Source organism: Onychomys torridus, chromosome 3 (assembly GCF_903995425.1).
Source record: "Onychomys torridus chromosome 3, mOncTor1.1, whole genome shotgun sequence".
NCBI lineage: Eukaryota > Metazoa > Chordata > Mammalia > Rodentia > Cricetidae > Onychomys > Onychomys torridus.
The window spans coordinates 149,297,985-149,310,911 of NC_050445.1; the positions used below are offsets into that span (position 1 = coordinate 149,297,985).

Below are 12,927 nucleotides of genomic sequence, written 5' to 3' on the forward strand. Positions count from 1 at the left end.
AAACTGTACCACCGCCATGTTGGGAAGCTGAGGTGGGCAGAGCCAGCAGCCACAGCGGTGTTTCAGTCTTACAAAGACGGATATTACACAGAGAATCTGGTTTGTCTTGTCTTTGGGATTTTTAACTGCAAAAAAAAGATTTGATCATAAAAGCTGTTGAGTTAAACAAATATGTAAATTTTAAAGGTACCTTGACTTCAAAATTTGGATATAAGGATATGATGCTTTGGAAAGGAATCTCTGCTTTTGTTTCCACAGAAAGCCAGAGGCTGTGGATTTGTTCCAGATTAAGATACATCAGGTTTGATCAGCCAAGACTACCTGAAAGGTCTCCAATGACACAATGGCCCAGATGGTCCGACATCCAGAATGGTTTCAAGGCAACTGGCTCAGAGGTTTACCCTCACGGACTATTCCATAATCCTAAAATTTTCTTTGTATCCCCATAAGATACAGCGCCCCCCTCCAGCAGGAAGTAGTAAGAGAAACTACACCCAATTTCCCAAAATTATCAAGCTGGCTTTGGAGATGGAATTGGCTCACTCCTTCTCTAAACCCAGACATATTGCTAAAAAAAGGAAAAAAGGTTAAGAGATTCTTGTGTCCCAAATCAGAAGAGCCCTCTGATGTGGGACAGAGAAAAACCACTATTTTATTTAAAACAGGTTGATTATAAATGCAATCTCTTTCTAAAGATAAAAAGGGGATATGATATAGATATGATAGGATGAAAGGGTAGATTAATGAACTTACTTCTAAAGAGCAACAACTCATTTAAAATGATTTACATTGGTATAGATTTTAGTCTATTGATACAAACTTAATTTTGTTATACTGTGTGTATATTTCTACTCTTGTTTAAGGTATTATGTTTGTATAGCTCATTTTAAATTGAAATGGATAATTAAAAATAGATTAATAATTAGTCATCTATGATAATCATACTTGTAGCCATGTTAGTTAAGTCTTCTAGGTATACACAGAGATATTTCAGATAGATAGGTAATCTTCAAATACTTCAAAGACCTACAGAATATGGCATTTAAACTATTTTTAAAATTTAGACTTTCTGGACAGTGAGACATGTCTGCTCCTGGCAGCACCGATTTGCTTCAGAGAGGAAGATGGGCATTGAAAACACTTCATATCTTATCTTCACCTTGGCAAAAATAGCCATTTGGGCTAGAAACTGTTCTTGCCTGGACTGCTTGATCAACTGGACATGCAGGACCTATAGAAAGGTGACCACTAAACTTTGCTTGACAAAATGGTCCTTCAGGTTCCTGCTTCGCAGAGGAAATGGCCAGACATTCTACAGGACACTGAGAGAAGTGACCAAGAGACTCTAGCCCTTGTGGGCTGAACACAAATGCCCCAACTTTATAAAGGAACATTAGGTGACTGTCCAGGCTGCCAGCTGTCTCCGTCTACCCTGCAAGACTCCTGAAAAATGCTTACATCCTTCTCCCGGTTCTCAGGTAATATTATATCCTTCTGAGGTCTTTGATGTGGTTGAAGACTAGATAGTTATAATTTCCTCAGTTATGATAAAAGATAAGTTAGATATAAAACCTTAGACTTACAAATATAAGATAGATAGGATATCTTCTTTAATATTGTAACTGTAATTATTGCTTGATAATTGTTTTGTTATATGTAATTGTACTATGTAAAAGTTAAAACCTTCCTAAAAAAAAAAAAAAAAGAAAAGGGGAAGTGCTGTGGATATCGCTCTGTGTAAATAAAGTTCTGATTGGCCAGTGGCCAGGCAGGAAGTATAGGCGGGACAAGAGAGTAGAGAATTCTGGGAAGTAGAAGGTTGGAGAGAGACACCGCCAGCTACCGCCATAAAAAGCAACATGTAAAGACACTGGTAAGCCACAAGCCATGTGGCAAAGTATAGACTAACAGAAATGGGTTAATTTAAGATAGAAGAAGTAGATAACAAGAAGCCTGTCTCGGCCATACAGTTTCTAAACAATGTAAGTTTCTGTGTGCTTTCTTGGTTGGGTCTGAGCGACTGTGGGACTGGCGGGTAAGAGAGATTTGTTCTGACTGGGTCAGGCAGGAAAACTCTAACTACACACTGACACCAGTCAACTGTGACACTTGAGTTTCTCTGTTTTATTCAAACATCTGTGTCTTTTATAAACTGTCTTAAATCACAATCCCAACATGTTTCCCCAACCCCTAGCGTGGAAGAAACCCCTTACTTAGTAACTGTGATTGTTGATAGTGATCTGCTCTGGATATCGCTCTGTATGCTGTGAATGTGTTGCTCTGATTTGGTTGATAAATAAAACACTGATTGGCCAGTAGCCAGACAGGAAGTATAGTATAGGCATGATAAGCAAAGAGATCAATTCTGGGAACAGGAAGGTTGAGTCAGGAGTCGCCAGCCAAACACTGAGGAAGCAAGATGTAAAAGTACCAGTAGGCCACAAGCCATGTGGCCATGTATAGATTAGTAGAAATGGGTTAATTTAAGATATAGGAACTAGATAGCAAGAAGCCTGTCCTGGCCATACAGTTTATAAGTAATATAAATCTGTGTGTGTTTACTTGGGTCTGAGTAGCTGCAAGAGCTGGGTGGACACAGGAAAACTTCAGCTACTAATGGCACCAGAACTTGGGCCAAGAGTCCTAAAACCTAAAACCTGAGAAAGCTTAAAAAAAGATTCTAAAACAGAGCTAAAAACAGCTTCCTGGTTGTCTCTCTCAAGTTAGCCTCAGCCTGTGTGCTTGGGCTACTCTATGGTGGGTTCCTGGCATGTGGGCTTGACCTGCAGCATGGCAGGAATGGGGAATGGTGGATTTAGTCTTGGCTAATACAAAAGAAAAAAAAAAAGAGGTTTCTGGGCTATACACTGCTTTTATACATGCATAGACCCACTGCTTCTGAGAGATGATGGTGCGCATGGCTCCAAACCCAGAGCTGGCAGTAAACATACCACTGCCATGTTGGGAAGCTGGGAGGAAAATGCTACAGTTTAAAGCAATAGATTCACAATTAGACAGATTCAGATAGGATAAACCTCTAAACTGTTTACAATATGTGTAAAAATGGACGTAGGCTTGGAAGAGAGGAAAAAAGTAATATATGCAGTTATATAAAAAAATAGTTTTAAAAAATAAACTCTCTTAAAAAAGTGAAAGTAATATAAAAAGTAAGCCACGTAAAGATGGATATCACACAGAGAATCTGGATTGTGTTGTCTTTGAGATTTTTATCTGTAGAAAGACATCTGATCATAAAGGCTGCTCAGTTAAACAAATATGTATATTTTAAAAGTAACTTGATTTCAAAATTTGGATGTAAGGATATATTGCTTTGGAAAGGAGGCTCTGCTTTTGTTTCCACAGAAAGCTGGAGGCTATGGATTTGTTCCAGATTAAGATAGATCAGGTTTGACCAGCCCCTGAAAGGTCTCCAATGACATCATGGCCCAGATGATCCAACATCCAGAACAGTTTCAAGGCAACTGTCTCAGACAATACAACCTCATGGACTACTCCATAATCCTAAAATTTTCTTTGTGTCCCCATGAGAGTACAGTGCTCTCATCCAACAGTGAGTAATATGAAAAGCTATAAGATGTAAAAGTATCAGTAAGTCACAAGCCAGTGGCAACTTATCGATGAACAGAAATGGGTTAATTTAAGATATAAGAACTAGACAGCAAGAAGCCTGCCATGGCCATACAGTTTATAAGTAATATAAGTCTCTGTGTGTTTACTTGGGTCTGAGTGGCTGCAGTAGCCCAGTGGACACAGGAAAACTTCAGCTACAGTGATCACCAGCTTGACTGTCTCTAGAATCAACACAAGATGAGGCTCTGGCATGCATGCGGGGAAAGTATCCAGATTACCTAGATTAGGTTAATGGAGGAGGATGGCAGCATTCCACAGGCATGCAGAGGAGGAAGCTGCTTGAGCACCAGCATTTGTCTGTCTCTAAACTGAGGATGCAACATGGCCAGTTGTGTTCTCAGGCTCCTGATGTCACATCTCTTTCTTGCTGTAGTGGTCTGTCCCCTCAAACTCTTTCCTTACACTGCTTTCACACAGCACTAGGAAAAGCAGTTAATATAGTAAATAACATACAATTTTATAAGCAGGACAAATGAGCACAATACTTTATTCTCTTTTTGAGAAGCAATGTCTTTCAACAAAATGCTAGTTAGTCTGATTAAGTTAAGGGTGAAAATTAATATTGATTGAATTCTGCTGGGCGGTGGTGGCACATGCCTTTAATCCCAGCACTCGGGAGGCAGAGCCAGGCAGATCTCTGTAAGTTCGAGGTCAGCCTGGTCTACAGAGCAAGATCCAGGAAAGGCGCAAAGCTACACAGAGAAACCCTGTCTTGAAAAAACAAAACAAAACAAAACAAAAAAATATTGATTGAATTCAAAATTGTGCCAAACAATGTATCACCCTTTATTAATATGCTCTTGCTTAATTTGATAAGGCTTTTTAGTTCCATCTTAAAGGTAAGCTCTAATAAAATAACCTCAATAGCTCCATAGTTAAGGGCACCTGTTAGTTGTGGTTATGCCTGGAAGGATCCAAGTTTGATTCCCAACACCCACTAGGTGGCTCATAATAGTCTGTGATTCCCAACTCAGACCATCTGATGCCCTCTGGCCTCTGTGGGCACTGCACACATCTGGTGCACATACATACATGTAGCCAAAATATTCACATACATAAAATAAAATAAACAAATCTAAAAAAATAAAATGGCCTCAGTGAGGTCAGTTTACCCTGACTTCCTTGGGAACCAGGTTTCTCCACTCACATTTGTAACCTTTGATCAACTGTTTCCTTTCCCTGGGTCACGCTTCTCTGCTGTGAAATAAGAGGAGATGACATGAAAGATCTTCTGAATTCTCTGGCTATAGAATTGTATGTATGTGTGAAATATGTATATATGTATGCATGCATTTAATTTTCTCCCTACTGGAAATTGAACCTAAGGTGTCACACATGACTAGGTGGATCAAGATTTTCATGGACCCTGCTTTGGGAACTACTAGATTAGACAATCTGCATAGTTCATATAAGTTTTAAAAATTTGTGATTCTTGGCTGTCTGATATATACATATATATGTATATATAATTTTACTAGCTCAAATAAATTTAATAGAGAAGACAGAGGATCTAGGTTGGTAGCTCATTGGTAAAGTGCCTGTTGAGCATATGCTAGGCCCTAGATTCCATGCTCTGAAACAAAACACACACACACACACACACACACACACACACACACAAACAAACACAGAGAGAGAGAGAGAGAGGGAGAGAGAGAGACAGAGAGAGACAGAGAGAGAGACAGAGAGAGAGAGACAGAGAAGATGGGGAGAGAGAAAAGAGGGGAGAGAGAGAAGAGGGGGAGGGAGCCAGAGACACATACACAGAGACAGAGAGACAGAGGGGGATACAGAGAGACAGAAATAGGGCAAGAAGAAGAAGAGAAAGAGGAGGATGGGAAAGGGAGGGGGGATGGGAGATGACGGGAGCCAGAGAAGTCTGGAAAACTTAGACTATGAAAATCTTCTTGAGAACTCTGAGCAAGATAATTTAGGGAAAATAACAAGTCAATAAATGAGGAAGACAAGCTGTGGTCAAAGTGGTATTATTGCATAATAATAATTATTATCAGGTAAAAAATAGAAGGATTTATATGTGCTACCCTTGTTTTAAGTTTAATTAAATGAACTAATCATCACAATAACCCCATTAGATAAGTACCACTATTTTTGCCGGTTTACAGAGTGGAAGAGCATAGAGCAGAGATGTCTAGAAATATACATGCAGTCATTCACAGAACTGAGTGGCAGAAATGAGATTCAAACCCACTCACCTGGCTCCAAAATCACACAGTGAAAGCATGGAGAATCAGAAGAATTTTAAACTATTTTGTTAAAGAGCTTGTCATGGACCAAGACTGCCCCCTCCATCCCTAAACCTTCTCCCATAGTTCCCCTTTGATGTTAGAGGCTTGGCTACCATCCTCAATTCTAGGAGTAATCCCATTTAGTGTGAGAGATGTATGTATACTCCTTTTAACTATTTTCAGAAATATCTACCAGATCAAATTGAAATAAATTTGCATCCAGAAGGCTAGTCTCATGATATCTTATGCTTTTGGGGACAAATGTCTCTCACAAACATGAGGGAAGAAATGTCCTGGAATATAGCTAATACCAAGAATACCAAGGGAGCAGAAACATGAAATGTGAAAAGACCCAATGCCATTTTATGAAACTCAATTCAAACCCTGAAAGACACAATTACCTGAGTGAATGAAACTCCTTGAATTGAATTTGGGTTACAAATATATACACAGTCCCAGCACACATGGAGATGTGGCGCAGGAGGGAGGTAGACTCTGAGATCAATCTCAGAGGGTACGTAGCTAGTCAGAGCTTTTATTGAAAGACCAACTGACTACCAGGCAGACCTGAGATGGCACCAAAGATGCAGAGAAAGGCTTGCCTGGCCTTTCTGCCAGATGGATGGCTACTTACCCAATGGATGTGTGAATGTCCCACCTACTAACTAAAAATAAGGATGCAGAAGGCTGTCATCTACAATATTCAATCTAGAATGTGGCTGACAACTCTGCTGACACCTATTCTCTAACACTTAGACCAACTGTAAATTTCTGCTGTCACCACCCATTGCATCAAGAAATTCCTCTGGTGAGGTCAGAGGGCTTCACTCATATGTTTACACAGAGATAGAATTTAGAGGGTAGTTTCATACTATGTTAATTTAGTAACATACTAATAGCATATTCACTTCTGTGACCCATGAGGTCCCCAGTTGTTGGCTTTTGGTTAAAATCACAATATCAGGTATGTATTTTCTCCTGTGGAACAGACCTTAAATCTAGTCAGAAAGTAATTGGTTACTCCCAAGTATTGGTGCCACTAATTCACCCATAGGTATATACTGCCATTTTGGTCATTATTGCTCACAAGTTCACAGTTGAATAGATTTTTGTTGTTTTTTCTCCCTGGCATCCTATACAGTACTTTCTGGCACTATAAAAACTAACTAGCGGGGAAGAAACTTCCAGGTCAGTATCAGTTTGATTTCACCATGTCCTGTAGCCAATGTGTATGGAGTGTTCATCAGTAGGGTTCATCAGATTCTGGTGGGTAATCAAGAGCCGTAGCAATATCTTGTATTTGGGGCTCTCTTGGACAAGGGGAGATATCTTAAACTAGCATTGTGTTTTTTATTTGATAGCCGATGGTTTCTGGGATGAGCATAATTCCCTGTATAAAGAAATTCTTATAGAAATATGCATGTTTAGGAAGTTTATAAAATAGTAGGTTTCCGTATGTTTTTTTCAACATTATTAGTGATACAGCTATCCACAACTCCCTCCTCTACCCTACCCTTCCATCTCTTTCCCCCACTAAAACCTCCTTCCACATTATTCTCCCTTTCTCTAGGATTTTTTTTTTTCTGGTTTGTTTCAATCTCCTTATTTGCTGGTCTGTTTAAGTTGATTTCTTCTCGGCTTAACTTTGGTGGTTTGGATGTATCTAGAAATTCATTAATTTCTTTTAGGTTTTCAAGCTTAATGGTGTGTAAATTTTTAAGTATTCCCTTATGATTTTTCTGATTTTCTTTAGTGTATGTTGTAATGTATTTCCATTCATCTCTAATTTCATTAGTTTGAGTTTCCTCTTTCTTTTGACTAATTCAGCTAAGGGTCTGTCAATTTTGCTTATCTTTTCAAAGAACTTACTCTTAGATTTATTGATTCTTTGTACTTCTTTGTTTTTGTTTAATTTCTATTTCATTATATATATAAATTTCTCCCCATATACTATTTGGGAGGGGGGGTTGGCTTGTTCTTGTTTTTCAAAACATTTGAAATGGATCATTACGTTATTTACTTGCACCCTTTCCGATTTTAAATGTAGGCAGTAATTGGTATAAGTTTCCCTCTTAAAACTGCCTTTAGTGCATTACAGAGGTTTGGGTGTGTTTTGTTTTCATTTTCATTTATTCCCAGGATTTTTTTTTTATTTCCTTCCCATTCAACATCCAGTAGTGTGCTGTTTAATCTTCATAAGTTTATTTAATTTCTATAGATTCTTTTGTTATTGATTTCTAGTTTCTTTTTCTTTTTTCTTTTTTTTTTACATTGTGGTCTGATAGGATAAATGGAGTTATTCCAATTTTTCTATATTTTTTTGAGGCTTGCTTTATATCCCAATACATGATCCATTTTAGAGGCACTTCCAAGGGATGCTTAGCACACTGTCCATTCTGTGTTGTTTGGGTGGAATGTTCTACAGATACATATTAGGTTCATTTGATGTCATTTAAATCCTGTTTCTCTGTTTAATATTTGGGCAGATGACCTATCTATTGGAGAAAGTAGGGTTTTGCAATCACATAATAGTCAGTAGTTGAGATTAATTTGTGGCCTGAAGTCTAGTAGTACGTTATTTATGACATTTAGTTTACCAGAATGTAGCATTTATGAGTTTAGGATTGTAATATCTTCTTGGTTAATTGTCCTATTGATCATAATGAAATGTCTTCCTTTTTTTTCTGTTTAATTTTGGTTTAAAATCTGTTTTGTCAGGTATTGATATAGTGATGCCTGTTTGTTTTCTGGCTTGGATTTTTTTTTCCATCCTTAAAGTAAATTTAAGGTAATGCTTGTCCTTGAAAGTAAGGTGTGTTCGCAGATAACAAAGAGCTTGATATTGCTTAGGTATAGTGGTGAGTATCTCCGCCTGTCACTCAGGAGACCGGGGTTCAATTTCCCAACGAAAAGCCAGCTTTTGTGTTTATAGTGAAGTTTCTCTAAATATTCCAGAGTAATGCCTTATTCTTCATTTCTTCCCCGTAAATATATTCTACTTAAGCATTTCTCTGGAGTAGCTTGAAGGTAAATTATTCCATCCAGTTCAAGGCTTTGGCCAAACTGGCTATTCATCCAGTCATGCCAGTCCTAGTATATTGTCCACTCTGTTTCAATAATGTAGTCAGACTCGTACAAATTAGATGCAAAAATATACCTGTCACTATACACAGATCATTCAAAAAATAACACAGGTTTCTCCATATTTTTGAGCTTGCCACTGAGAGAGGCCAGCTGAGCTTGGATCCGACTGAGACAAGCGTACGATTGGAAGGTGAAAGACTACCATTCAGGCTTCTCGTACATTATTTGAAGAACATTCCCACCACTTTTCTGAGACGTTGTCAATTCCTCAAATTCATCTTGAGTATTTTGCATGTTGCACCACCTGGCGACAGGCTCCACTATACCTAATCAATTATGTGGCATATTTTGATTGGAGAGTTGATGTCACTAATATTCAAAGTCATCACTGAAAGGTGTATGCTGATTGCTGTCACTTTGTTGTATTTTGTGCTTAGTTCCATTTTGTATTTCAGTAATCATATCTTCACTTGTACTTTCTCTAGTTTCTTGCCTGGACTTACTCCTCTCTACAGTTCAAGTATTACTTCCAGTATTCTCTGCAGGGTTGGTCTGGTAGACATTACTTCTCTAGCCTGTTTAAATCATGGTAAGGTTTTCTTTCTTCTTTAACTATAGCAGATAGTTTTGCTGGGTCAAATAGTCTGGGCTGGCATCTGCAGCTTATTAGAACTTGAAGTTCACAGCTCTCCTGGCTTTGAAAGTTCCCATTGCAGAGTCAGTGGTCATTCTGATATGTTTGCCTTTACTTGTGGCTGGACTTGCAGTTTAAATATGCTTTATTTGTTCTATTTATTTAATATTCTGGCTAGAATATGATGTAGGGTGCTTCTTTTCCAGACCTGTCCTTGGGTGTTCTCTGTGTGTCGCAGCTGTATGGGTTTATCGTCTATGCCATTGAGCTGGGGTTAGTATTTTTCTTTGCATCTATGTCTGTAATTTATATAATTGGTCTTTCCCTCAAGTTTCTGCATATTCTTTTCATATGTTTAATATTTTTTCATTTTCTTTGATTTAGCAGTTCAAGTCTTCTACTTTCTCTTCAAGACCTCATTGTCTTCTGTGTGATCCAGATTTCACTGAGTTTCCAATTAGGTTATTGATTTATTTCAATTTCATCTTCATTTCAGCTTGGGTTTTCCTCAGTATTTGTATCTACTTGTTGAATTCACCTTTCCAATCTTGAATTTCTTCCTTATTTCATCGAGTAATTGGCTTGTTTGTGTTTTCTTGAACTTCAATCTGGGGTTTGCTCCTGTTAAGTTCATTCATGTTTCTGTGACCTCTTTAAACTCCTCAAATCCTTAATCATTTTAAGAACTGTTCTTCTAAATTGTACGTTCTGAGGTTCTCCTAGGTAGTTCTCATTGCAGAACATTTTGACAGGGCTTGTGGTCTTTTGGAGGTTGTAGACTACCTTGGTCTTTCATATTGTTTGTGTTTTTATGATGGGAGCTGGGTAAGTAGAGTTATTTCATTGGTTGTATGTCTGATATGAGTTTCTAGCACACATATGTTGAGTGGGAATCTCATTCTGCTTTTGCTGTCCAAACTTGGTTGATTTGAGGTCAGGTAGGAGAAGCATGTAACTTACAGTCTTTCAGATAGTTGGTATTGAGTTTTGATTGGATAGGGTGTGGTGATTCAAATTCAGTGGTAACTGGTATATTGAAGGGGTCCTAGAGTAGTGGTGAATTTCCTAGTGCAGTTCCCAGCTGGGTCTGGGTATGAGAGGGTAGTGGTGCTGAAGGCAAGGTACCAGGAACATGTAAAAAAGGAACAAAGAAAACATGCAAATACCTATTCTGTTTCTTTTTTTTAACAGCTACATGACACTTCAAAATTATTTAATCACTGTTCTTCAATTTCTTAGTCTGTTAGTAGTGGATGATACTTGTCTCCAAGTATAATTTTGAGGCTCAAAATATCATAATAGAAAACCTGGGGGAGAAAATGGATGTGTTTTAGAGTTTTAAAGGCACTTGGGGGTATAAAAGTTATTTAAACCCATGTTCTTGAGTGAGCTATCTTTGTCAGTACTTAAAAGAAAAATGACATTTAATTTACATAAAATATATAGTCCCTTCCTAGGAATGTTTGTAATTTGGTGCTGCATTCTCATATTTGTAACACACTGGGAAACATGAGTATTCAATGCAGGAGAAAAAAATTTAATTGGATATAAATGTTATAGCTCCATAAAAATCTTTCTTGTTTCATTGGAAAGGTTTTGATTGACATGAGTCAAACCTGGAGTTCTCAATTTGGGGTAATTTATTCTCTGCTCACCACAAAAACTCTTAATAATATTTAATAATCTCAGTGCCTGTCACCCTTTTCTAGAACAGAGTTCATTCCTCAGTTATTCTTGAAAATCTCTACTGCTGCTATGATGTTTCTTTTTCTAGAAAGAAACAGCCTTTCGTTTCCAGGGCTGTCAAATGAGGAGCTTCCTGAGCACACACAGATTCACTCCGTTATTGCACATCACAGAGCTCCTGCCTGTAGCTTGAAATAGAAATCTTTGGTGTAAGCATTTGCCTGTTTGACAGCTCTGTTTTGAATTTTGAAACTTGTGGTGCTGTAAAGTGCCTGTCTGACAATGGTGTACCAGAGCTCAGTCGTGCAAAATAATTACTGTTCACGGTTCCTTAGCTGAAGTCAATAACTCCCTGCAAAACACAACATAATGCACAGATCTAAAGTTACTAAATCAAAACTGGGAAGAAGAAGAATTTTAAACAAGTTTGGCAGAGGAAAAAAAAAATGGGCTCTATGAGATTCGCTAAGTGATTTCTCTTTACCTGTGAATGGTTCTACTCCAAGAGGATCTTTCTGATAGAAAAGTTGATGATTTTTATTAGTATATTCTGGTAATTATAGGCAGTAATCTTCTGTGGTGTCAAAGAAACTGGCTGTTACAGAGACAGTAAATGCTGTGCACTGCCTGCTTTCTGAATTTAATATTTGAAAGTCACCAGTACATCACTGAAGGGGATGACTAAATTAACACATATGTTTTGCAAGTACATTCATGCATATACACACACATATATGCTATAAATGTAAACTTTGTAACACTAAAGTTTATGCATTTATAAATGTATGTGTATGTAGAACTTATTTTTGCTTACTTGCTTCAGTTTTATTTGGGGTGACTGGAATGGCTGTCTGCTTTCCCTCAATCCACAAATAGGATTCACAAATCAGTAGAGCAGTATGTCTTAGAAAAGTCAATAGTAATTCTGTAACAGGTAGTTATGTCTTGATGTTGCCTGAAGCTTTTGCTGGGAAATCCTGGCAAGATTGTGTGGTGTAACTTAATGGCTTAAATGGGAGACTAATCATCTGCATGAGAACCCGTCGGAGCTGACCTTTAGCATTTCTCTTCTTCAAACAGCAATTGGTCCTTTGGCAAGGCGGACACGCAGAAGCCACCAGGATTTCACAAGCTCCTGTCTGACTGCTTCACCTTTGTTCCTCTCTTTGCTTTCAATCCAGGGTCGGGGTGACATGAGCCTCCATAAATACGAAACTATTATACTCATAGCTCATCACTACCTCCTATAAAGACCACAAACTTTCAACACCTAATCTTTGTGGTGTAATTTGGATATGATGAGGTGCACTGATTTTCAGTGTTTCGGTCATCATCCAACATGATAAATGTATTTGCTCATGCAACAAACACCCTCATTCACACCACTCCAGAAAGTTCTTTATGCTTTGCAATGGGTCTGAATATGTGTGTCTCCAAAATCCGAGTTGAAACTCAGTTGCCACTGTGGTGGTATTGAGAAGACAGGCTTTTAGGAAGTGATTAAATCAGAATGGAGTTGGTGTCTTTATAAAAGAGGTTGGATGGGGCTGTCTTGGACACTGAGTGAGGCTCTGACTTACAGGCAGAGCACAACCCTCACTGGCACCAAATCTGCTTGGTATCATG

The 12,927-nt window shown here is 38.2% G+C and overlaps 1 pseudogene; it reads right to left on the minus strand.

The window, feature by feature from the left end:
• Window positions 1–8,669: 8,669 nt before the first annotated feature.
• On the minus strand, window positions 8,670–12,632 carry LOC118580334 (annotated as a pseudogene).
• Window positions 12,633–12,927: the final 295 nt, after the last annotated feature.